At 44.8% G+C, this 25,957-nt stretch overlaps 1 protein-coding gene across 5 annotated transcripts in view; it reads right to left on the reverse strand.

Annotated features, from left to right (window-relative positions):
* Positions 1 to 25,957, reverse strand: part of PCDH1 (protocadherin 1) — a 352,375-nt gene that overhangs the window by 309,026 nt on the left and 17,392 nt on the right. The window lies entirely within an intron of this gene.

Here is a 25,957-nt window from a genome sequence, read left to right on the forward strand (position 1 = left end):
CTACTGTATGGGAGTAGTGATGATCAAAGATAGGAGAATTATTCAGAGTTGATGCAAATTTATATAGCTTAAAAATGGACCAATCCATTTAAATGTGGGTGTAAATCGATTGGTTCATTTTCAAACTGCATGTATTTGCATAATTTTGGAAGAAAAGCTTGGAAGAGGACCAATCACAAATCTGCAGGAAGTGCCTCTGATTGGCTCATTTCCAAGCTGCATATGCTGAATCTGCATGCTAGCTGGAGTTATTAGTGCCTCATTGGCCTATTGCGTATGCTCGGTAAATAAAGTCATATTAAAGTGTATCCGAGGTGGGTTTTTTTTGTAATACAAATGGAAAACAGAGGAATGTTCTTTGCTTAAAGACAGGCATCTGTGTCCTCTGTATGCAGCTCTCCGCCCCCCTTCTCTCCGCTGATGACCCCCGAGAATGCAGACAACGGGGATTGTCACTAGATAACTAGGGGAAGGGGAGTCTCTAGCAGGAGAGGCACTCCTGCAAAAATGCCCCTTCCCCCTCCCTACTGGAGCCTCTCCCAGCCTCTATGCCTCCCCCCAGATGCTCCCCCACTTTTATCTCGCGCCTCGGAGTCACTCCCCTGCCTCTATGGCAAATTGCTGGCCACATGAGTGGCGGTAAGAGGCTCTTATCAGATCCTGCTAGCCCCCAGGTAGTAAACCCCCAGTTTTTTTTTTTTTTTTACACCTTTATTCCTACGCTCAGGACCTGACAAGAGATTCATTGCATGCTTGTTTCTGGTGTGATTCAGACACTACTGCAGCCAAATAGACCAGCAAGGATGCAAGGCAACTCATTTTTTTTTTTTTTAAATGGAGATAAATATGGCATCCTCTATACGTCTCACTCAGTTGTCCTTTAAAGCCCCTTGCCAGGCACAATACACAGTTTCCTAGATCTGTGCTGCAGAACTGATTTTATATCTATAAGCTTCTAGATTAGTCAATGTCAATTCATTTCCAAAATATATGGTCAAAGGCCCAAACACCAGCAGTTTCCTGCATCACTAAATGTAGGTTTTATAAACAAATATTCACTCTATGCCTTCCACCTTGCAGTATGAACAGTGAAGATGATGCAATGCAGGTGTCAGCAGCAGCCACACCCACAGTGTCTGAAACCCGACACACAGCCGTTTCTGGTCATGTGATCAAACTGCCAAAGCATATTGATAGTTTGCTGTAGAAAATTATCTCACACGGATCGCTAAGATATTTTTAGATTTATGCCCAGATTCGTAACACTGCCTGTTTGATTTCTTTAAAGCAAGTTTAGATACACTAGAGTCCTACTGCTTTAAGTGAAAGTCTTTGTTAAGATTACCTGCAATCACATAAAACAAGTCTCTGACAGAAGACCACCTTTGTTACTCATAGCAAGCGCCATGCCTTGTCCTAGTTTTCAGTGCATCATGGGAGAATTCTTCAAACCTGCTGCGGACGGGCCCCATTGTGCTGGCTCAAGCCGCAGCAATTATAATCGTGTCACGAGACGCGCAGCGATCGCCTACATTACAGTAGGGAGAAAGGAAAAGAAGCGGATTGCGTTTGAGTTTTCTCCCGAGCTTGGGGAGAAAGGTGTGGAGTTCAGAGGTCGTCTGTCATTTTTTTCCCCCCTCAAAACACATTGGTAAGCCGCCATAACACAAAAGACTCGACTATTACAATGCAGCTGCGGAATACGTGGCCGGTGTCCCAGTTAGCACAGCACGGGTTGGTATAAAGGCAAACAGAGGAGGTCAGAACCTACAGCACACAATAAAAAGCTAATTAACCTGATTTAAGAGTGAATAATGTTTTCTTTGCAACAGAGTCACCAATTGTATTGTCTGGGCAGCCAGGTGACGCCAGTGCGATATCGTGTTTGAGGCGCGAGGCTGCGCTAAATGATAACACAGGAATCCTAAGATTGAGGCTACCGGTTAGAGTTTAATAGGATTCATCCTTTTCTGTAGTTGCGGCTGAAAACAGCATTTGCAACAACAAAAACCCTAAGGCTGGATTCACAGAGGTACGTTGCACGACATATGCATTAAGGCCTCTTTCACACCAAGACGTTGCGTTTTAGGGGATGTTAAGATCGCATAACGAGCCCCTAACGCAACGCGTGGTGGTGTTAAAAGTTGGACGTCAGATTGAGCCGCGTTATGCAGATCTTGGTGGCGGTTTTCGTTCTATCTATAGTGATAGAACAGCCGCTCCAGGATAGTGATGGGAAGTCCGGATCTTTTCAATGATTCAAATCGGATCATTGAAAAGATCCGGATCTTTGAACCGAATCATTTGAATCATTTTACTAGGGAAGCAGACTGGGGGTGAAATGACTAGCAGGACAGGACTTTCCCTGCACTGTACATTCTGTATGTTCCTATTTCCTCCAGACAGACATCCACTGTGAACCGAATCGTTCATTGTGATGATCCGACTCACAAAAAAGTTCCGCATCAAATGAACGATTCATTCATGATCCAAACTACACTAGGAGTCCAGGTTAGGTCACCACAGTGCAGTGAATATTAATTAGCCATGTGGCTTGTCACTGAGCATGTGCAAGCAGTCTAACACAGCTAAAGCCCAGTATAACGCACAACATGCTGCACTTTCCCAGAACATGCAGCGTTAGCCTGTAACGCAACATGGGCACTGTGAACAGCCCATTGATTTTTCATTACTGTGAGTTGGTCTGCGTTACAGACTGCTCTAATGTGCGCCTGTAACGTCTCACTGTGAAAGCAGCCTTAGAGTGTGAACTGCCATGGAGACTGGACATGGACTTTAAAGTGGACCTGAACTCTTGTAGAGGACAGAAGGAAAATAGAGAAATACACCCTATATGTATTTACAGAGTCTAATTCCCCATCTGTGGCTAAGCGCAAGTTGTAATTTGCTCCCTCAGTTGTGTCTACTGCCTGCCATGGCAGAAAGCCAATTGGTAAACATGGGATGTTAATGGACAACCGAGATGACATGTGACACGATGAGATAGACATGTGTATGTACAGTGCCTAGCACACAAATAACTAGGCAGTGTTCCCTTTTTTTCTTTCTCTGCCTGAAAGCGTTAAAAATCAGGTATGCAAGTGACAGTTTCTGTCCGGGTTGGGACCGGGTCAAACTATAGCATAGCGCTTGCTGATAAGCGATTACATCCATAAAAACACTTTCCGGTCAGTAAATGGCTTCCAAGAGCAGAAAAGAGATAAAGGGTCAATAATTCATAGATTTGAGCTTTGGCATACTTCAGTGAAGGTGTCATTGAGCAGAGACAATGAAACAGTAAAAACCTAAAAACTAGATTTAAATATAAAATAAAACTGTAGGATATCTAAAAAGTCATTTTTAGGTGAACAAGGATAGATACAATTGTTTTTCTCATCAGTTTATTTTCACCACAGATGTCCTTTAACAATAATATATGGCTGCTTCCATGAAAGCAGGAAGTAGAGACCGCAAATTTATTGTAGGATTTGTATCAGCTATACCAAAGAAATGTTGTGAGTTCAGTCTCACTTTAAAGTGGATCCAAAATAAAAAAAATTTTTACTCCTTGCATAATGGTGTTCCTTTCAAATAGTTTATAGCGCATTACTCAAGCCAAATACTTTTTTTTTTTAATACTCTAATTCCCTATAAACTAAACAAGCCTCGCCCACAGCTCCTTTTGTGCCTTGGCAGTGTAGCAAGGGCTTATGGGAGCTCAGTCTGGGTAGGAGGAGGGGGAGGTTACTAGCCATTGATTTCAGAGGCAGAGGGGAGGAGGAGAGGGGACTGAATTTACACACAGGCAAGCTGATAGCATCTCCAGCCCTCAGGCCTGTGACAATGTGACAAACAGAACATGGCTGCCCTCATTGTATCACAGGAATAAATAATCAAACTTTTGAAGCCGTTCACAGCTAGATTTGCTGTGTAAACTCTCTAAAAACTTTAGATAAGATATACAGTCACTTGTTATAGTTAGTTTTTCATCTCAGATCCGCTTTAATACAAAAGCCTCTGCATGCAGCCAGTTAGAATAACGCCATCAGTTACAATGCAGTGCTGTGAACAGGCTTATATAGAGTTGTATGGGCAGCGAGTGGACAACGCAAGGTCGCTTTCACACGTTTCCTTGTTAATAAAGCTGAATAGGGGAATTGCACAAATTTGATGCAGACATACCACAGAAAATCCTTTAGGAGAAAAAAAAAAAAAAAATCAGTCATGTGACCAAGAGATTAGGCATGATAAAGAAGATGCATAAAGTTTCTCCTTCCATTGAACTGTCCTGTCAATTATATGCAGCTTGAAGTTGGACCAATCAGAATAACGTCCTGTCAGTTTTCATTGGCTTACGTTCAGACTGCACAACAGCTACATGGAATTTATATGCAAGGAGAAATGTGCATCTCATTGATCATCGCTACTAGAGATCCCTGCAACAAGAAAGGAGTGTTATAGGATGATGGAATAGGGGGAGGAGTCTGGGCAGCTTCTGCACTCTGTTAAAGGACACCTGAAGTGAGAAGGATATGAGGCAGCCATATGTTTTCCCTTAAACAATTCAAATTGCCTGGCTGTCCTGCTGATCCTCTGCCTCTAATGTTATTAGACCCTAAACAAGCATGTAGGATCAGAGGTTTGAGTTAGAGAAACGCCGACCAAAAATTTTACTTTATCCCTATCAGTAGCTGATACCCCCTTTTAAAGGGAAACTGAAGTGAGAAGACTATGGAGGCTGCCATGTTTATTTCCTTTTAAACAATACCAGTTGCCTGGCAGCCCTGCTGGTCTATTTGGCTGCAGTAGTGTCTGAATCACACCAGAAACAAGCATGCAGCTAATCTGTCAGATCTGACAATGTCAGAAACACCTGATCTGCTGCATGCTTGTTCAGGGTCCATGGCTGAAAGTATTAGAGGCAGAGGGTCAGCAGGACAGCCAGGCAACTGGTATTGCTTAAAAGGAAATAAACATGGCAGCCTCCATATACCCCTCTCTTCAGTTGTCCTTTAAAATGAGAAATCTATTCCTTTTCACAAACAGACCATCAGGGGAGCTGTATGACTGATATTGCGGTGAAACCCCTCCACAAGAAAAGTTCAAACTTTTGGCAGTTTCCTGTCTGTGAACCTTGTTGCATTGTGGGAAATGGCTGTTTACAGCTGTTTCCAACTGCCCAAAAAACATGCAGCAGCTACATCACCTGCCAACAGTAAAATGTTCACTGGAGTTCCTCTTTAAAGGACAACTGAAGTGAGAAGAATATGGAGGCTGCTATATCTGCTTTCTTTTAATCAATACTAGTTGCCTGGCGGTCCTGCTGATCTATTTGGCTGCAGTAGTGTCTGAACACCACCATAAAGAAGCATGCAGTTAATCTTGTCAGATCTGACAAGAATGTCAGAAACATCTGACTGGAATGCTTGTTCAGGGTCTATGGCTAAAAGTGTTATGCTGGGCTTACACGGCTTGATTCTGCCGCTCGATTCTACCACTCGATTGATACCCTGCTCTATTCTGCAGGCGATTCTCTTATCTTCCGCTCGTTTTTCTTATCTTTTTCCATTGTCCTCAATGCAGAATAGAGCGCCGAAATGATCGGGCGGGAGATCGGAAATTATATATCGAGCCATCTAAATCACGGATTTTCAACCCTGTCCTCAAGTACCACCAACAGTACATGTTTTGCAGAAAACCACAAACAAGCACAGGTGGGGTAATTAGTGTCTAAGCAGAGCTGATTAACTACCTCTGTGGATTTCCACAAAACATGCACTGTTGGTGGTACTTGAGGACAGGGTTGAAAAGCCCTGATCTAAATGACTCAGAATCGAGCCGTGTATTCCCAGCATTAGAGGCAGAACATCAGCAGTATAACCAGGCAACTTGTATTGTTTAAAAGGAAACAAATATGGCAGCCTCCATATCCCTCTCACCTCGGGTTTACTTTAAAAACTTGCTGAAGCTGGCATGGCGTGCAGAGAATGACTGTCACACAATGGCTGGAGGGTTGCCATTTATTCCCGCCATAGACCATGCCCTCAGCATTCACAGGCGTAGACTCAAGTCAGCTTATTCATTTCCCTTGATTATATATTGCAGCTTACCAGACAACACATCCAGAATAAAGGGCTCTTTTTGGTGTCGATGTGGGAGGGAGGTTTAGGTGTTTTTGTGTAGATAGGTTGGCTCCATAAAACCTTTCTGCAGAGACACTGGAGCCAAGAAATAATGCCTAGCTATAGGAAGTTCTCCTACCAGCTGACTTCCCATTGTCACTCCAAACCAGGCCTACATCTTTATACATGGTGATGGAGTGAGAGAAGCCTGGTACTCACCTTCAATATGATTGGCCAAGCAATGGCCTCCATGCTCATAGTATTCAATATCTGTTAAAGTGAACCTCCGGACTAAAAATGTGACTCAGCAGCATTGAAAAGGCTTCGTGTTTAACAGTTTCACAGCATCAGAACTTAGTTTCTCTTATACAAGCCTCATTTTTAGCTGCACAGAAGAAAACTGCCCGGGCTTTTTTTTCCCTGATGCTGTGCAAAGCATGATGGGATTTCTGATGTTGTTCTCGTTCTGCTGTTTTGGTGCAATTTTTTTTTTTTTTTCACATTTTGAATTCGACATTTGAAGCCTAGTGTGTGCAGCTGGGAAGGGTAATCAGGATAGTTGGAACTGTGTCTCCTGCACCTTGTCACCTCCTTTCAACCAAAAAGATGGCTGCCCCCATGACAAAGATGGCAGCCCCCATGAATCACAAACATTTGCCTGTTCTTTTAAAAAACAGGGTGGGTAAGAGATTAGATTACTTATCCATTCTAATTAGCATAACTAATGTCACTTGATGACAGTATGTTTGTTTAGGCTGAAGTTCCCCTTTAACCTGCATAGTACATGGGAGGTGGTAAAATTGGCCAGTCGTTGACCGATCAAAATTGATAAGCGTGTACCAGGCTCTTAGCCTGAGTAATAAGCGCCCCTTACTGCCTCTCACCAAGCTGCTCCCATTGGTCAACTGTTACCATCTTTAAATCAGGTGATAATAGTGACACGATTATTAGCTGCCCATCTGGTGACAACAGACAACCCTAGGGGGTACTTCAATGGGAGGAGAAAGCCAGGGCACCTGTACCCAGCAACCTGGTGTCTCATATCCCGTCCTGGCTAGTACAGGCATTTTCATGTGAAGATGAGGGGGGGGGGGGGGGGGGGGGGTTGGACATGACGCACGGACGGGTTTTTGGTTCCTTTAAATGACTAATCCGCTAGTTATTCTGGGTCACCATGAGCTCTCTGGGTGCTGTACTAGTTAGCGTGCACAGAGAGGCCGTTAGCTACTTAGGGGGCACAGCTGATTGGACATGGGGGGGGGGGGGGTTCTAGAGATATCATTGGGCAGGTGAGGCGGCAGATGCGGTGTCACAAGCAGGGCTGTGGAGTTGGAGTCGGGGCAATTTTGGGCACCCGGAGTCGGAGTCGTGGTTTCATAAACTGAGGAGTCGGAGTTGGAAGATTTTTGTACAGACTCCACAGCCCTGGTCACAAGGTCTCTTGGTCAAAGAATCTTCCCGTCATTGTTAGATGTATGGCCATCTTAAAGTCGACTAGATATGGTTAGCTCGCTTTCAAGTCCGTAGCAATTTGCTAAGATTTTAAGCTCATCTGGTCTCTAAAGCGTTCCGCATTGTTTTACAGATTTGCAGCACTGAACCACTGGCTTTGTTTAATAAATTCCACAGGGGATCTCACACCCTATACTTTCTGTACATTCCAGCCGGGCTGAGGATCACCTTCATCCCTGGACTGCGAGGCCACTAATCACTGGAGGATTTAAGCAGGCTTTTGGCAAACTGAGCGAAATACTGGCAGATAAGAGACTGGTAGCAGAGTCCTCGGTGTGACCTTGGTGGGAAGCACTGGCTCCAGTCCGGAGCCTCAGGTATTTCTAAATTACTCTGGGAAAAAGCCCTGTTACAACTTTCCCTCCACAGACAGCGATACCGACATAATTACTTACAAACAGCTGTCTTTGTAGTTTCTTCGCAGGAAGCGCCAGGTATACATAAAAGCAGATGCCATGGCTGAAAAATCTGCTCAGTGTATGGATTTATGTGAAGGAGAAGAGTTATTCTGCACAAAAATGGTGCTTTGATGTTGCCTGCGTGAGTCACTCACTATTCTTGTGGCACGATCACTGTGGATTCCCCTGCAGCGGGCATCAGCTTGTAGAATAGTAATCTACCCCTGGATGCTGGGCACTGTGGTAACACACCAGTGATCAGTACGAACGGTCCTTTAAGGATACCCGAAGTGACATGTAACATGATGATAGGCCTGGGTATGTACAGTGCCAAATACACAAATAACTATGCTGTGTTCCTTTTTTTCCCTTTCTCTGCCTGACAGAGTTAAATATCAGGTATGCAAGTGGCTGACTCAGTTCTGACTCAGACAGGAAGTGACTAGTGTGACCCTCACTGATAAGAAATTCTAACTATAAAAACCTTTCCTAGCAGAAAATGGCTTCTGAGAGCAGGAAAGAGATAAAAAGGGAATTTCTTATCAGTGAGGGTCACACTAGTCACTTCCTGTCTGAGTCAGGACTGAGTCAGCCACTTACACACCTGATATTTAACTCTTTCAGGCAGAGAAAGGAAAAAAAAGGAACACAGCATAGTTATTTGTGTGCTAGGCGTTGTACATACACATGTCTATCTCATGTCACTTCGAGTATCCTTTAAAGATTCCAAAACATTTACATTCAGTGCAGAAGCAGGAAGAATATCAAAGGAACTCCACCCATGAGGAATTAGACTCCTCCCATAAGGGACTCAGCATGGGCAGTGGAGAGGCGCCTGTTGCACTTGTTGGTTGCAGCCGCACCCAATGCGACATGATGCGTTTTCTTGCTGTCAGGTAAATTATGACGCGTGTGTGGTGCGTAACAAACTGCCACCCAGCTACAATAAGTTTGGCAATGGAAGGCAGTTAGTGATTGGCAATATATATATAAGATTATTAAATTAACCAAGAATGTGGTGGTGGGGGACGTATGCACACAGCGGCAGCAGCACTGACTTATAAAAACGTCCTGGAGCCATTAAGAGGCTCTAACAGGACGTTTTTAAGTCAGCTTGTCATTAAGCTGTCAAGGTGCACCTGAACTGACAGGCCGGTACATGGAGGCTGTTTTTTTTTTTTTTGGGGGGGGGGGGGGGGGTTGGAACGACGTCTGCCAGTTGCTTGGCAGTCCTTCTGAACTCTGGCTGCAATAGCTGCCAGATCCAGAAATATACTACTCTTCAAGATAGTACAGTAGGGGGGGCATTAAGATAGTTACCCCATTGCTCCCTTTTGACTATAGTTCAAATAGTAGTCTGCAGTGCTTCACTGTGTAAAATCTCAGAGCTCATGTATTTCAACAAGTGGGCATAATTTTCACCACTCGTAGATGAGAATTTGTGTCTCTAACCCGTTCCACGCAATTCATAAGTCACTTTTTGGCGGTTTAGGAGTAGAGGGTCCTTCCTCTTGTGAATACACTATAGAGGCCTTTCAACTGTTAAGCAGACCCAGGCATGGGTAATTTCTGATGACAGGCCCAGGAATAAAGCGCCTGGCTGACAGGAGTGACCTTTGGCAGAGTAGTCAGCACTTCTACGCTCGCTCCAGGAGATGACAGGGGGGGAACTGGCTCTGCTTACTGTCTCCCATCTTTTCCATGCCAGTTGCCAGCCTGCTCTTTGGCGCTGCAGTTTTGGGAAAGAGCTTAAAGTGGACCTGAACTCTAGCTCCACACAGAAGGAAAAAAAAAAAACCTGAGAAATGCACCCTGAATATATTTAGAGAGTTTAGCCAGTCTAATATCCCCTCATATGTGACTAATCACCACCATAATTTGATCGCTCAGCTGTGTCAGCTCAGGAATCTCCTCTGCCATGGCAGAACGGGACATTAACCCTATGTTTGCTACCATGAAAGAAGGAAGAACACAATTCCTGCTGGAAGTAGACAGGATTTGTATCAGTTGTATCAAAAACGTTTATCTTTAAAATATTATGCTTTTTGTTTTTAGAGGAGAGAAAGTTGTAGTTCAGATTCGCTTCAAAGGACAACTTAAACAAGCGACAAGTATACTTACATAACAGATGTATTGTGCTATCCACGTAATGATTCCTGTGAATTTTATAAAGGAAAAGCAGAAAATCCTATTTTAGGCAGTGGCCATTTTGCCAAGCTAATGCTGACATCATATCCTCCCTGACTCTTCTTTTCCCCCCTCCCTTCTCTTGCTCATTGTGTATTCATTAGCTGCCCTCCTCCCAGAGTCTTCAGACACTCCCACTGAGGTGTATACTAGGAACTACACTGTCTTATCCTCCAATCACTGAGTCACCTCAGCCTTGCTTGTAAAAAACACAAGTAATCAGAGGGCAGTTCTGATAAGCAGCTAGGCAGGGAATGGATTATAGATAAAAAGAACTCCCAGCATTCAACTGTTTGGCACTAGGGCCAGTGCTCCTAAAGTATGTGATAACTACAAACCATAACAGCAGAAAAAGTTTTGCAAGTTTTGAATGCAGGATTAGCATCTTTATCACTTAACACTCATACCAGTTGCTGTTGAAATTTGATTTTTATGGTGACAATACTGTAAGAGGTATATGAAGGCTGCCATATGCATTTCCTTTTAATACCAGTTGCCCGGCTTTCCTGCGGTTCCTCTGCCTCTAATGCGTTTAGCCTCCAAAAAGACAAAAACACGCCAAGTGTTGCAAATGCCACTTGCTGTAGCAGATTAGCTCTGACATTGACGCCGAGCTGTAAACAGCCAGATAAGCAGCCTCCCCCTCCCCCCTCCCCCCCCCCCCCTCACGATTGTGTCTCAGACTCCAAAAAGCAAGCCGTAATGAATAATGCACTTGTCCCAATGACCCGCTCCACCCCCCGTCCCCCCCCCCCCCCCCCGCAAGACGAGTGCGCTCCAGTCAAAGCAAAGTTCATCTGCCTTTTACGCAGCATTCGCGGGAATACAGAACTTCCATACAAGACCTTGAGCCGCATCTACAGCAGCGTGCTGGCCACACACACAAGAGGATCCTTATGCAAGCAGTGCAAACAATGAGAATATCATCAAAAGTAATCAGATGACACAGGAGCCAAGCTTGGGCAGAAATAAAGACCCATAACAGGCAAAAGGGACTACAAGTCAGCATGGCAAACTAAAAGAATAGTATCTGGCTATACACAAGATTCAAGTCAAGCAATCCGGCCATAAGGGAAAAAAAAAAAAAAAAAAAAAAAAAAAACAAAACACATGATGGTTGAATAAGAACTTTAAAGGAAATCAGAAATTAACGTTTTGGCACAAAACATACATATCCCACCCTCCTTTTGTGTCCTACCTGATCATGCTCCTCCATTACTGTGAACCCATGCTATGCATTTGAGTGAACCTAACTCTCCATGCTCCCCTCCAGTGACTGACTAAGCATTACCTTGTACTCATACTGTGCTGCATGATCTGGTCTTTCTTGTATTCTTGTATTGTCATATTGCTGTTTGTCACCCCTAAATATTGTCTGTAACCTAAACTAATGTCCAGCGCTGCATAATATGTTGGCACTTTATAAATACAATAAACACCTGGTATTTTTGCCGCTCTGGTGTGCATTTTTTTTTTTTTTTTACTAAAACCCCATGCAAAACACAGTTCATCAGAAAAGCATATTATTTAGTGGGCTTTGTGAAAAATGAAATTACCATTTCTAAAAACCTCTGACTAATATATAGATTAAAAAACAAAAAAACAAACACGTTTTTCAATATACCCTTACATTAGCAGCCCCTCCCATCTCATAACCGTTCTCGGTGATGCTGCAAATATACAGAACAGGAAAGCAGAGCCAGAAGGGGGCAGGATTTGGCTTGAAAAGATCTCAGACAGACTCCGCTATTCCTGAGCAAAGCCAGACTGAATGCTCAGTGGGGGATTTTATCAGGGCTGATAACAAGCAGGCTGAGAAGTGAAGGGTGAAACAGAGAGCAGGGTAGGTGTTTTCTCTAATATGCCCACTGATATATATGGTAAAATACATGATGGTGCTTCCTCTGGTTCACTTGAACCAAGGATTGAACTCCATTTCAATCAGTAGAAGATACCGCCTTTCCCACCAGAAATCTTTAACTTTTCTCAAATAGATCATTGGGGGCATCTGTATGGATGATAATGTGGTGAAACCCATCCCACAGCGTGAGGTCATGACCATGGTCCTTACATGCACATTTATACACTGCGGGAACAGCGCCAGGGGTTTTGTCACTCGTCCCGATATCGCTTGCCGTTACCGCTGCCCACCAGCTTGACCACGACGGCCCGACATCCTGCAAAATGTCCGATCACCATGCTCGGCCCGAAATTGGACGCATCATCGATCAGGCATGCACTTGGCAGCATCGATTTTCATCTGATTCAATAATTATCAAATCAGACAGTCGATTGGCCACAAAAGCCTGATACACGCGCTCAACATCAGTCTTTTATGCTGCACAATTATCCAACAACTTTTGTTGCGAGACAAGATGAAGACAACAAAAAAAAATAAATGGATGCTTGCTATAGTTCAAAGAACTGATAAGACGGATAAGTCATCAAGTCAACTGTTGGATTGACGGCTTATCAGTCTTATCAGTTCTTTGAACAACAGGAAGCAACATTTTTTGGGTTGTTCAACTTGTTTCACAACAAAAAGTTGCTTGATAATTGTGCTGCATAAAAGAGCGCTGTTGAGCGTCTCTATGGGGCTTATGCTGGGCATACAAGGCTCCATTTTGCCACTCACTCGTTTCACTGCTAGATTCCGTAGTCCATGCTCTTATCTTCCACTCGTTTATCTTTTTCCATTCACTTCAATCCGGACTCGAGCGGCAAAACGATCGGGCAGGAGATTGGACATGTCGGAAATTATCTATCGAGACATCTTAATGGCTCAAAATTCCAGAGCATAAGTCTCTAGATGTATGTCCACCTTTATGCTGGGAATACAATACACCATGAGATTTTTTGGCAGATAGATGGTTCGGTAGATAATGTCCGACAGGTCCGATCCAATTTTAGATCGTTTTTCTGATCGATTTCTCATAAAAGTAAATGGAAATCGATCAGAAAAACAATCGTAAAATCGATCGGACAGCAAATCTGCTGAAAAACCTCATCGTGTATTCCCAGCATTATGGTGCCCATACACTCGTCAGATTAGCAGCAGATAGATCATCAGATGGAATTCTTATCTGATGTGTAAAAGGAACATTTTTTACTAGAATAGAATTCCAATAGATTTCAGTTTGAAATCTATTGAAAAACGAACTGAAGGCATTTTTTTGCCATCAGATTTCCATAGGGCCAATGCAAAATGATAAGCAATCTAAACAGATCGACCTAGATTTTCCACCCTGCCAGTTTGATGGATATCCATCGAAATCGATCGAAATCGGCTGTCGATCGGTCGATTGGCCAACCGATTTGCAATCGATCAATCGATTTCGATCGATCGGCCAGAAAAATCGGCTGAGTGTATGGGCCCCTTTACTCTTGTTAACCAGTTTTATCAGACGTTTACTCAGAGGATTATGCGCTTTGCAAATAACAGATCACAGTTGCATACCACAACCTCAAATCCCTGTAATGGACTGGCAGAGGTGAAAGGTCTGCTATGAATAAAGAGAATTGCATAAGTCGCTGTCTGGGCCTGAATGAGAGATCTGTCACCACAGCTCACCTTCAAGCCAGACTGGCTCAACGTGACCATTCTTAAATTAACAACAGGACCACCTCGAAATAACTCCAGAAAGGATGACTGCTCCACTATCTGTCTATTCAGAGGATCTGGGCTACAGGCCCATTCGCAGATAAGAAGCCAGCCAAGAAAAACACACACAGGTCCCAAAGGTCAAAAAGAGAAGCCGGGAGTGACAGATCTGTACTAAAGACAAGAAGGAAGCAGGTCTAAAAGGGTTAGACAAATATAATTATACAAAATTCACACAATGTGGCCAGATTCAGGCAGAAGACGGTTAAGCGGACGGGCGCGATCTGACGGCCTTTAGATTATGTGAAGAGTGCAGAATAACCTTGTAGCGCAACTCAGCTGAGAAAAGTTGGATTTTATGATCAAATATGAAGAAAGAATTGTTCAGTAAAGGTGTACAATCAATTGCTTTTTGATCGCATCTGAATTAAAAAAAAAAAAAAAAAAATTGCAGTTTGTCAGAGGCCACTCCTTTCTACTGAATTTATAGTTCAGGCACAATTTATATAGTGAAATGCACAATCCTCCTAAAAAAAATAAATACCGTAAATGTAATAAAAGACAATTTAAGCTTGCGACAATAAAATGACTGCCGCTGACCACAACCAATGTCTCCCAACACTTTCTAAATATACTTTTCTGAAGGATGTGTTCATATTGATTACTACATGTCTAAGAAATAAAAACACAAACCAAAAATTTCAGGCAATAAAACGACTGGAAGGTGGATTCTTTTGCATTTCAACAAGGCGTAGAAGTTCCTTTTTTTTTTTTTTCTTTTAGGAAACCTCCTTGAGATGTCAAGGACAGAAAAGTGCAAAACAAAAAAAGTTAATTTACTCAGGACCATGGTCATGACATCATACTGTGGGAGGGCTTTCACCAAAATATTAGCTATACAGATACATCCCTCCCCCCCCCCCCCCCCCCCCCCCCCCCGGATCTACTCAAGAAAAAAGGTAAAGATTCTCCGTGGGTAAGGGGGTATCAGCTATTGATTGGGATGAAGTTCAGTCCTGGGTTACAGTTCCGCTTTGAAGGGAACCCGAGGTCAGAGTGATATGGAGGCTGCCATATTTATTTACTTTTAAACAATCCCTGTTGCCTGGCAGCCCTGCTGATCTATTGGGCTGCAGACACCAGAAACAAGCATGCAGCTAATCTTGTCAGATCTGACAATGTCAGAAACTCCTGATCTGCTCCATGCTTGTTCAGGGGCTGTGGCTGAAAGTATTAGAGACAGGATCAGCAGGCAACCAGTATTGCTTGAAGGGAAATACGGTAAATATGGCAGCCTCCATATCACACTCATCTCGTGCTTACTTTAAAGCCTCCAAAGGTTCCAGTATGTTCCGCTGTGAGAGGAGCTGCCTCTTCTGCTGAATTAGATGCATCTTGCACACAAAAAAAAAAAAAAAAAAAAAAAAAAAAAAAAAAATTTTTTTTTTTTTTTACTACACACAATTAGCCAATAGGGACATCAGCTTATGACTAACACGCCTGCAATGCGTTCATGTTAAATGTCAATGTGCCAATGCGTTGGCTTGTCACGGCTTAAAGTCTCATCACATTGCAACGTAATGCGGTAACCTGTAGAAACCAATCAAAAAATGGCCTTTGGCGTAGGTTCCTGTGAAATCTTACGCAGCAGGAATTAAGCAGTCTGTGATGAGGTTAACCACTTTGATGCCAACGTGTTGACATGATCTCCACCTAGTGTCAAAAGATGGACAAGTTTCCATGGCAACACCTTCCAAGGCTTCTCTGGCTGTACAGGGCCAGATACCATTATTGTGCCTGATCGGTGGACCGTGGCCTCCTGCTACTCCAGGAAGACACACAGTCACTATATATTACTGCATCAACCATTTCCTGCCAATCTGGTGACCACACATGGTTTTCAGAGCTAAGAGATCTTATGCCCAACCAGTGTTTAAAGGGTCGATCCGTCAAATGTTCATATTACAGTTTTCAGGAAGTAAAGGCATGCTAACTGATAGTACACCAGATCTGAAAAATAACTTTTGCTTAAATGGGGTTCTGTGGAGGGTCTCGAAAGACAAAATGTGACACTTACCTGGGGCTTCTAATCGGCCCCCTGCAGCTGAAATGTCCCGCGCCGTCCTCCTCCGATGCTCCGTTCCACGCCGCCGGTCCCGGTCTAATATTTGTCTAAATAGACAAATAGTGCTTGCTCACGAGCGCGTCACTGGGAGCTTACTGCGCAGGTGCAGTACAAAGTTTTCCGGTGGTGGGGAATGGAGGATCAGAGGAGGACAGCGCGGGACATGACAGCTGCAGGGGGCCAATAGAAGCCCAAGGTAAGTGTCCGATTTTGTCTTTTCAACCCCCTTTAAAGAGACTAACAACAAAAACCTCCCCTGGGGGGTACTCACCTCGGGTGGGGGAAGCCTCCGGATCCTAATGAGGCTTCCCACGCCGTCCTCTGTCCCACGGGGGTCTCGCTGCAGCTCTCCGAACAGCCGGCGACAGACCCGACTGTAGATTTAATATTTACCTTTGCAGGCTCCAGTGGGGGCGCTGTGGCTGCTTTCGGAACGGAAATAGACGGAAATACCCGATCTCCGTCGGGTCCGCTCTACTGCGCAGGCGCCGTAAACTTGCGCCTGCGCAGTAGAGCAGACCCGACGGCAATCGGGTATTTCCGCCTACTTCGGAGCCGACAGAGCGCCTGCGCCGGGAAGGTAAATATTGACGTCACCGCTGCATGGAGGGCTGTAGCGAGACCCCTGACGGATGGAGGACGGCGTGGGAAGCCTCATTAGGATCCGGAGGCTACCCCCACCCGAGGTGAGTACCCCCCAGGGGACGTTTTGTCGTTACAGTTCCTCTTTAAAAAAGGACCACTATCGCAAAAAAAGTAGGCAGTTAAAATCTGACAGAACCGGCAGGGCTGTGGAGTCGGGGAGTCGGAGCAATTCTGGGTAACTGGAGTCAAAGGTTTTATTAACTGAGGAGGAGTCTGAAGAATGTTGTACCGACTCCACAACCCTGAGAACCAACACGCCCTTTTTCTCCCCCCCTCACTGCCCCTCAGTGAGCTTGTGTCCTGACTCCGCGGCCTTTGGAAGGGGGGGGGGGGGGGGCGTCAACAACATCTCCTTGGAGTGGAGCATCGCCACACAGGGCACTGTATACGATGTCAGTTATTCCCACCAATTGTGCTCCTCAAAAGTTAACACAAACATTACAAATGTTCTTCAGACTCAAATTCTGAGTCATGCCAGTTTTGACTCAATCTGTTCCTCATCTCTCTGCAGCGTCAAAGATAAAGGCGCGTGCAGTGCACACACCTGATTTATTCAAACGATGGGTCGTCGTGTGTACAGTCTGTCGGCAGGCAGATGAGGCTGGTTTTGACTCATCCACTCGGCGGCAGAGTTTACACACAGGGAAACTGTCGCTAGAACGGCCGCCCCCGCGGGCGAGTCTGACGACCCGTCGTTTGAATACATCAGGCGTGTGTATGCGCCGTAACAGAATGGTTGGGTGCTGCCTGGGAAGAAAATCCGCTCATCTTTACAAATAGCGTTACAGATTGCCCAGCAAGCTCGTGGTGAACCAGAACTACTAGGAGTGTGTAAATAATGAGTGTTTAGAAGGCAAACTTGTTTTGCATAACATTTTAGTAAGAGGGCTTTTTGGTCCATTGTAGCCCCCTTACACGCTCCAAAGAGTACTGGTTCACCATGAGCTTGCTGGGCAATTAACTCTGGGTGTTTCAAATCCTACTTCATAGATCCACATTAATCCATGCCATGCACTGATGAGGATCAACTAGTCTGAAACGATCTGTATGTATGTTGGATTAATGTGGCTCTGTAAAGCCCCATCTGCAACATACAATTTTTTTGTCAGATTCGATTCAATTTGCCATTGCAAAACAATGGCAAATTGAATCGAATCCCGATCGGACAAGTTTGATTGACTCGAATCAAAAGCGGACAAAACAAAAAAATTAAAAAATAAAATTGTATGGTGTAGATGGGGCTTAATATTAACAAGCTGTCACATTGCATTCCATCGGTTCTGGAGGTGTGGCTAGCTTACAGGGACAACAAAGGGATAAGCTGCAGATTCAGCAGTGATGCATTGTGGGACACCTCACTCCAAACTGAATAATCGCAAATACCTTCTGTTTTTAGAATGCAAACTTCTGTTTTGCATTTACAAAAACAGCAACTATTTCCGTATAGTCCTATAAAAAGGCGCATTATACAATTCTTGTGGCATGTAAAAGACCAGCTAACAGCCTGCTGCAGAGCTGCCAATTTCTTAAATGCTGTAAATAGCATATTTATTACTTGCTAATCCTGACATAGCTGGCATCACTCAGACACAGGACTCTCTGCCAAACGCTCATTTATAAGCACCTGACCATTTCAGAGCTCCAGAGGCGGGAGACGTACAAGATTCAGGTACCTGAGGATGAAACTATAAGAGGAGACCCAACCAGGGCTGGGGAGTCGGTACAAAAGTCATCCAACGCGGACTCATTTTATGAAACCACTGACTCCAACTTCAGGTACCCAAAACTGCTCCGACTCCAAAGCCCTGGACCCAACACCTGCTGCCTCTCTGTCTAGGCAATCCTAGGATTCACATAACCACAGGAAGTTGTACTCAAAGATACAGGCGATGGCCCCTTTCCCATGAGAAATCTTTACTATTTCTCAAATAGATCCGTGGGTTTGTATGGCTGATATTTTGTTGGAACCCCTCCCACGGTGTGATGTCAGGACCTAGGTCCTGACAGCTTCCTGTCTGTCAACCTTGTTGCATTGTGGGAAATCATGTCTGATATAGAGATATAATCTCGTATTTATATAGCCTTTAGCCTATCGAAATGTTAGTGGGTGTGGTTCTAGATAACGGCAGTTGGTGCGGTCTAGTTTTTTTTCATGTCTGGCAGTAATAAAGATGATGACCTGCAGGCCCATTGTGGATCAAAACAACATGAACAAATGACATAGCGAATATCAATCCTTTCTTGACCTCTTCTATTTTTTTTTTTTTTGTATTTTTTTTTTTAAACTTCTCACTTTGCAATGTATGGATTTATTTTTTCCCCCCTTTTCACCCAAGTTCCTCTTTAAAGGCTTCTTCACACAGGCTGTAAACATGACTTCTTGGTGGCCAACGAAGGCGTGGTTTAAAATAAAAAAAATAAAAAAAAAAAAAAAAGGGTGGGGGGGGAGATCTACCTCTATTCCATGCAAATGAAGGGAAACTGTTTAAAAACAGTGGCAGTAGCAGCTGACGTCGCTCATGCAAATGTCGCAGTAGAGTCTGTCTTATTCAACTAAAAGACTCAAAACATGACAACGCAATGACGGGAGCCAATGCTAAGCACTTTTCTAAGCGGTAGCAGAAAAGAGTTTAGCATAACTAAGTGAGCCTCTGCAAGTCCTCCCACAATGCTGCCCATTTGAGTCAGCCCTAAACTGACAACAGTAAGCACCCTACTTTTTCCTGGGCATTTCTTCACAGTCCAATCAGCCAGTCCTGACTACTTTGTTTGCAGGGCAGTGGTACACCTCATCACCATGGTTTGTTAAGTCCCCTACCCTTCTACACAATTTTTCCGACAACCACCGAGCATTTATTTCCACGATCTCGTAACCGGGGTACACAGGGCTGTGGAATGGAGGAGTCGGAGCAATTTTGGGTACCTGGAGGCGGAGGTTTGATAAACAAAGGAGTCGAAGTCTGATGATTTTTGTACCAAATCCACAGCCCTGGTGGGTATAGGCGCATGATTACGCGGACATGTGGAGACAACGGCCGTCACGGTAGATCGGATCCCCGACAACTCTTGCGCAAAGTACCGTGTTCACTTGAACTCTCGTTCGCACCAGTCATCTGCCATCGCATGAAGTCACTTCTTTTTACCCTTTTTGACCATATGACAACCTTGCAAAAACAGAGGCAAGCATATTTACCGTATATTTAAGATTTAAAGTGTTTTCTTCCAAGGATTCATTGAGTGCTGTTCTGCTGCTAAAGGGAATGGCACCAGATAAAAATTTCCAGGTGCAGCGAGTAAAAATACTGGTATTTATTAATCCACGTCCAACTGGAATAATGGATTTGTGCGTTTCCCTGTTTTAGCGCATGTATGTGCATGGCAAAGGCTGAATGTTACACCGATCAGTCCACACAGACAGAGTCCATATGTGCCACATCTCCTCCTGCAACAAGAAGCGGAACCTCTGCATTTGGCCAACAAATGGTAAACAGCATTCACAGATGAAGCCGACATCAGGAGGGCACACCGAGCGCGGATGTTTATGTTAAGGTCACAGGTCTCTGTCACAGTCTGTCATGCTAACACTATACTGTATGGCTTTCAACTTACATGATATGTTGGGGGGGGGGGGGGGGGGGTTGGAAACACACAGACCATTTGCTTCACAGAATATAAAGACAAAACCTTATGTTTATTTTCAGGGATGTGCTCCCCTTCTAAAAATTCAAAGCAGAAGAGCACAGAGCTATAAATTCAAAGCAACAAAACACACAACTAATCAGAAAGCACAGCAATTACTGCAAAAAACACAAAATCACAAGCACATACACCCCCCCCCCCCCCCCCCATAACTTCCAGAAAACAGAGAAAGACAAAACAATAGCTAGAGGATGCAATTGGAAATCTGAATATCACGAGATAGGCTAGTAAGCTATAATCTGTCCCCTGTACATCCCCATGGCAGGTTCACATAGCATCTGTAACGTCTGTCTGACAACATTATTACCACCTTCTAATTCCTGTATTTCACCAATCTATGGACCGGCCACTATTCTTCACTGTTCAATAAATCCATTGCACTTAATGGCAGGAAACAATTACTATTCTTCCAGTACTGCTGTGTACACTACAGAGGCTGAAAGGCTCAAAATTTCAAGGGAGCCACTATTCCGCTCATTATAACAGGATTGTTGGTGAGCCAAATACAGTCTACAGATTGTCCTACATTACAGAGGAACTCCAGCTTCAGGTAAAGGAGGTCAATAAAGAGTATTAAAATCGGCACCGAGCCTTAAGGGCTCGTTCCCACTATCGCGAATCCGCATGCCTCCAATGCATGCGGATTCGCACATGTAATGTGAGTGGATGGGGCTGTTTCCACTCCTGCGGTGGCGTTGTGCGTTTTTTGTTGCGGAGAAAAAACGCACAAAAGAGGCAACGATTTTGCCTGCGTCGGGAATCCGCGCGAATCGCCGCTAATGTATTTAATAGTAAAAACGCATGCGGTTTTTACATGCGTTTTTACCCGCGATTTCGCACCTTTTCCAATTTTATTTTGCCCTGGCAGTGTCATGGTTAATTTCGCATGGCACCCTGCCATGCGAAATCGCACGCGAAATCGCGGGTAAAAACGCATGTGGAAACGCATCCGCATGCGTTTTTACAAGCGTCGGAATGCCGGCGAAATCGCGTCGCAACAGTGGAAACAAGCCCTAAAAGGACTGGTAACCGTAAAAAAAAAAAAAAAAAAAACCGACAGGTTTTGGACTAGTTCATCTCCTTATGGGGGGATTCTAAGTTCTCAATTTTTTCTCTTTGTAAAAGTAGTACTGTATACTGTACAACATACTGGACAACCTTCTTTGCTTGCTTTTCTGGCAGTGGGACTGAGCAAATGCTGTTCAGTAAGTGGTTTTGAAAATAATAAAAATAAAAAAATCCAGAGAATCCCCAGGAGGAGATAGACTAGTTCAAAAACCTGATATATTGAGTGTGTACCAAGCTTCCAGGACCACTATTGCAAAAAAAAAAAAAAAAAGTAAAATCTGTGTTTGCCTTGTGTAGTCTGCATTAGTACCAGTGTAAGATGAACTATCAATTTCTTTTTTTCCCTAGGTTGCTGTCACTAGCAATAGAACAAATGCATACACTTAGCTAGTGACAGCAACCTAGAAAAAAATAAATTGATAGTGCACTCTAAGGTGCGTACACACACACAGAGAGACACACACACACAGAGAGACACACACACACACAGAGAGACACACACAGAGAGACACACACAGAGAGACACACACAGAGACACACACAGAGACACACACAGAGACACACAGACAACTAAAGAGAATGACGGGACCGTCAGACCCTCCCGCTGGGCGGTCGATCTCCCGACAGTAGTGCGTGTGTACAGTCTGTCTGCAGACTGATAAGGGTGTTTCTGAACGATCTGCTCCCTGGAGGAGGTCAAGTCTGTTTGGTGGAGCCCAGCAGTGGAGGTTTGCCAGAGAAGCTGAGGGCTGGCCAATACCCCTGACGTGCAGACGGGCCCAGCAAGGCCGCTCCATCTGGTGACTCGCTTCATATTGGGGGAGGGACACAGCTGTGTCACGCTCTGTGAGATACTAAAGTTGAAGAGAATCACCTACCAATATACTCTCTGTGAGATGAACTGTAACCTGTATAATCTCTGTGAGATCAATTGGGAAGCATGAAGCATTTTTGACTTCTTAAAGTCATAGGACTGGACTTTTGAGCACTTATCCATTTTTCCAATATTTAGACTACACACAGATTTTACATTTTTAAAATTTTGCAATAGTGGTTTTGGCAGCCTGTTACACACTAAATTTCGACTGGCCAGGTACTTACAACCTCCATGTAGTGTGAGGGCCCAACAGATTTGAAAAGATGTGTAGGTTAAGCTTTCATACTACATGGAAGTGCTAAAATTGTTAAAGTGATTGGCCAATCAAGATTGGATGTGTGTATTCACCTGAAAAAAAAAAAAAACAACGCACACCACACCCTCTGGGGGATACTTACCTTGGGAGGGGAAGCCTCAGGGTCCCAATGAGGCTTCCCAGTCCTCAAGCTTGGGGGAAATCCAGCGCTGGCTCCCAACCCTCCCCCCAAGAAGCTTGACAAGCGGTGTTTTATTTACCTCTTCGGAATCCCGTGCCGGCGCACTAGCAGCTCTTCCTTCGGGTGAGGCGAAAATAGCCACGCCCGATCGTATCCACACTACTGTGCTGGCGCCAAGGACTCACACCTGTGCAGTAGAGCGGATCCGATCAGGTTCAGCCATTTCTGCCTTATCCAAGCAGAAAGCCGCTAGTGAGCCTGCGCAGGATCGTGGTGGGTAAATATTTACCCCGCTGCACTTCGGGGGTCCCGGCGCTCTAACGGAGGGTCGGAGGAGGATGGGGAAGCCTTGTTAGGATCCATAGTCTCCCCCCTCCCGAAGTACCCCCCAGATGGGGTTTTTAATATAAAAAGATTCTCTTTAAATCACGGTATACACCTTTAAACTTAGATTGGCCAATCACTGACCAATTTTACCACCTCCATGTAGTATGAGGGTTTAATCTGCTCATAGTATCCTATATCTGTTAACCCTCAATACATGGAGGTGGCCAGTTAGCAACCTCTTATGCATGGGGGGGGTGTCACCCAGGGACATATGTCCACCCCTGCCCTCCCCTAGCTACACCTCTGACTCCTCCTAAAAAGCAGTCTCATCAGAATGACTATTGCAGAGATTAGGTGGTGAACACTTGAGGGTCTGAGTAAAGTTGGTGAGAGGAAATTGTACCCAGCATAGCTCTGCAGCAATTGTAAGTATTTACTGTCCAATACGGCAATTAAAAGCCAAGCAAAACTGCTGATCAATCAATCAATCAAGCTGACAGGTATCAATCACCAATGCATTATCTGATTAGTCCTCTAGCTGTACAGCAAGAAAAACTGCCTTTCACTGGTCAGCTATTTACAGGTCAGACTGGACTGAGAAGTCCAGCAATATGCCACAGATAAGGATCAGCCTGGAACAGCAAATCCCAGGCATTGGTGGTTTGTGAGTAGTACCGCAGTTCTTTCACTCCATGGTGCCCTCTCATTAGCCTGGTTTTGGCTGGTTATATCGTTGGTCTGCTTGCTGCCCATTGCCGTTTTGTTGCCCAGTGCACACTTCCCATGTGTGGCATGGCATGTCTTTTTTCCCTCTTTTTATGTGCTTCTATGCGGGGCTTTTTTGCCCGCTTTTCGCTGTATATACGCGTGGCACGCAGCACAGAGCCTCCCCTGGCAGTGGTTGCCATGGCAGCTGATGTTAGTGGGAGGGCTTCTGTATGCTGCCATGCGCCGCCGGCGCACCTTTTTGTTTGTCTGGTGCGCATGTTTAGCCTGGTTGCCGTGGTGATGCCGCCTCCGTGTGGAGGTGTCATGTAACCATGGCAACAGCCTCTCGGAGGGTGATGCGGGTGGGCGGCGCGGACGGCGGCGCCGACCCATCCACTTTCCAGCCGTGGTGATGACGCCTCCGTTCCGAGGTGTCATGGAACCATGGCAACGGTTTCCCGGAGGGCAATGCGGGTGGGCGGCGCGGACTGTAGCGCCGACCCATCCACCATTCCAGTGGTGCGCAGTTTTGATGCGCAGCACCATGACGCGGGAGGCGGGGAGGAGCTGGCTTGAGAGTTAGTGACACCGGCTGTGTTCAGCCTGGTTCACGGGCCGGGTCGGCTCCCCCGCTGTGGAGAGGCGGGATTTCCGCCCCAACGGCCGGGATGTTCTGGATTTTACAATGCTTAGGCTGTGCATGGGGAGGAGTGACCTGGGGGCTTACGGCAATTGGTAAGTGGGAACATTGCTTTGTTTAACCATGCTGCTTTTGCTAATGCCTACTTAGGCTTTGCACATTATTACTGCTTAATGCTTTGTTTACATATGGTAATTTCTTTTGCAGCAGCTGATTGTAATGAGTAGGGGGAGTGGTTAATGGCTTGGGGTATAGCTCATAAGAGGCTCTGATTTCTTTACAGGATGTCACCATTCTGTGTTTTATTGCCTTGATAAAGGGGACCCTGCGTGGCCCCGAAACGAATCGTTGGTCTATGGAATGGCTAATGTCACGATGTGCTGATTAAATTCTGAACTTGGTTCATACAAGAGTGTGCGGATTTTCCGGATTTTTGCAATTGATATTACTTATCCTGCACCTCCAGGGTAGGTGTGCAGTTCCCCTGTGGATTTTGTTCCTCCTAAAAAGCAGTCTCATCAGAATGACTATTGCAGAGATTAGGTGGTGAACACTTGAGGGTCTGAGTAAAGTTGGTGAGAGGAAATTGTACCCAGCATAGCTCTGCAGCAATTGTAAGTATTTACTGTCCAATACGGCAATTAAAAGCCAAGCAAAACTGCTGATCAATCAATCAAGCTGACAGGTATCAATCACCAATGCATTATCTGATTAGTCCTCTAGCTGTACAGCAAGAAAAACTGCCTTTCACTGGTCAGCTATTTACAGGTCAGACTGGACTGAGAAGTCCAGCAATATGCCACAGATAAGGATCAGCCTGGAACAGCAAATCCCAGGCTTCCTTCAATACAAAGACAGTCAGGGCCCGTTTCCACTTGTGCGGTGCGAATTAGTAGCGGAAAACGCAAAAACTAATTTGCACGTGGATGCAAATTTTCACGTGAATTTGTGGGTGATTTTGCAAATGTTAATGAGTATACGAATTTAACCATGTCAGTGCCAGTGGGCTTTTACATTGATTTTATGCGAAAACGCCCGCGAATTTGCGATAAGTCGCATACGAAAATGCATGCGATTTTCCTATTAAATACATTGTATGCGAATCGAATGCTGAGGGCTCTGTCGTGCAGGTTTTTTCTGCACAGAAAAACACTCAGAAATCCTGACAAATAGAAACAGTCCCATCCACTTGTATTGTCTATGTGAATCTGCACGCAGGAAACTCATGCAGATTCGCTCTAGTGTGAACGGGCCCTTACGCAAATGCTTGGAACAAATGCTTACAGCCGTTCTCCTTGTGTTTGCAAGTTACTAGTATCTGCCAGAAGATACAAAAAGGTGGATAAACCAGATATCTTGCCACTCAAAACCGCACCTCCAAAGTGTACTCCAGAATGGTTGCCAACTGGTACAATAGTAGAGGAGGGGAAAGGCTGCAATATTGGTTTCTTTTTAAATAATACCAGTTGCCTGGCAGGTGTCCAAGTGGCAGCAGAGACAATCAAGCCCTGCGACAGCTACGGAACTAGAAAATGGCCCCACTTCAAGACACTGGAAATGTGCAAGAAAAATTCACCAGCATGGAGGCCTAATGGACCGAACTATTTGTAC

The sequence above is a fragment of the Hyperolius riggenbachi genome, chromosome 3 (genome assembly GCF_040937935.1).
Source record: "Hyperolius riggenbachi isolate aHypRig1 chromosome 3, aHypRig1.pri, whole genome shotgun sequence".
NCBI lineage: Eukaryota > Metazoa > Chordata > Amphibia > Anura > Hyperoliidae > Hyperolius > Hyperolius riggenbachi.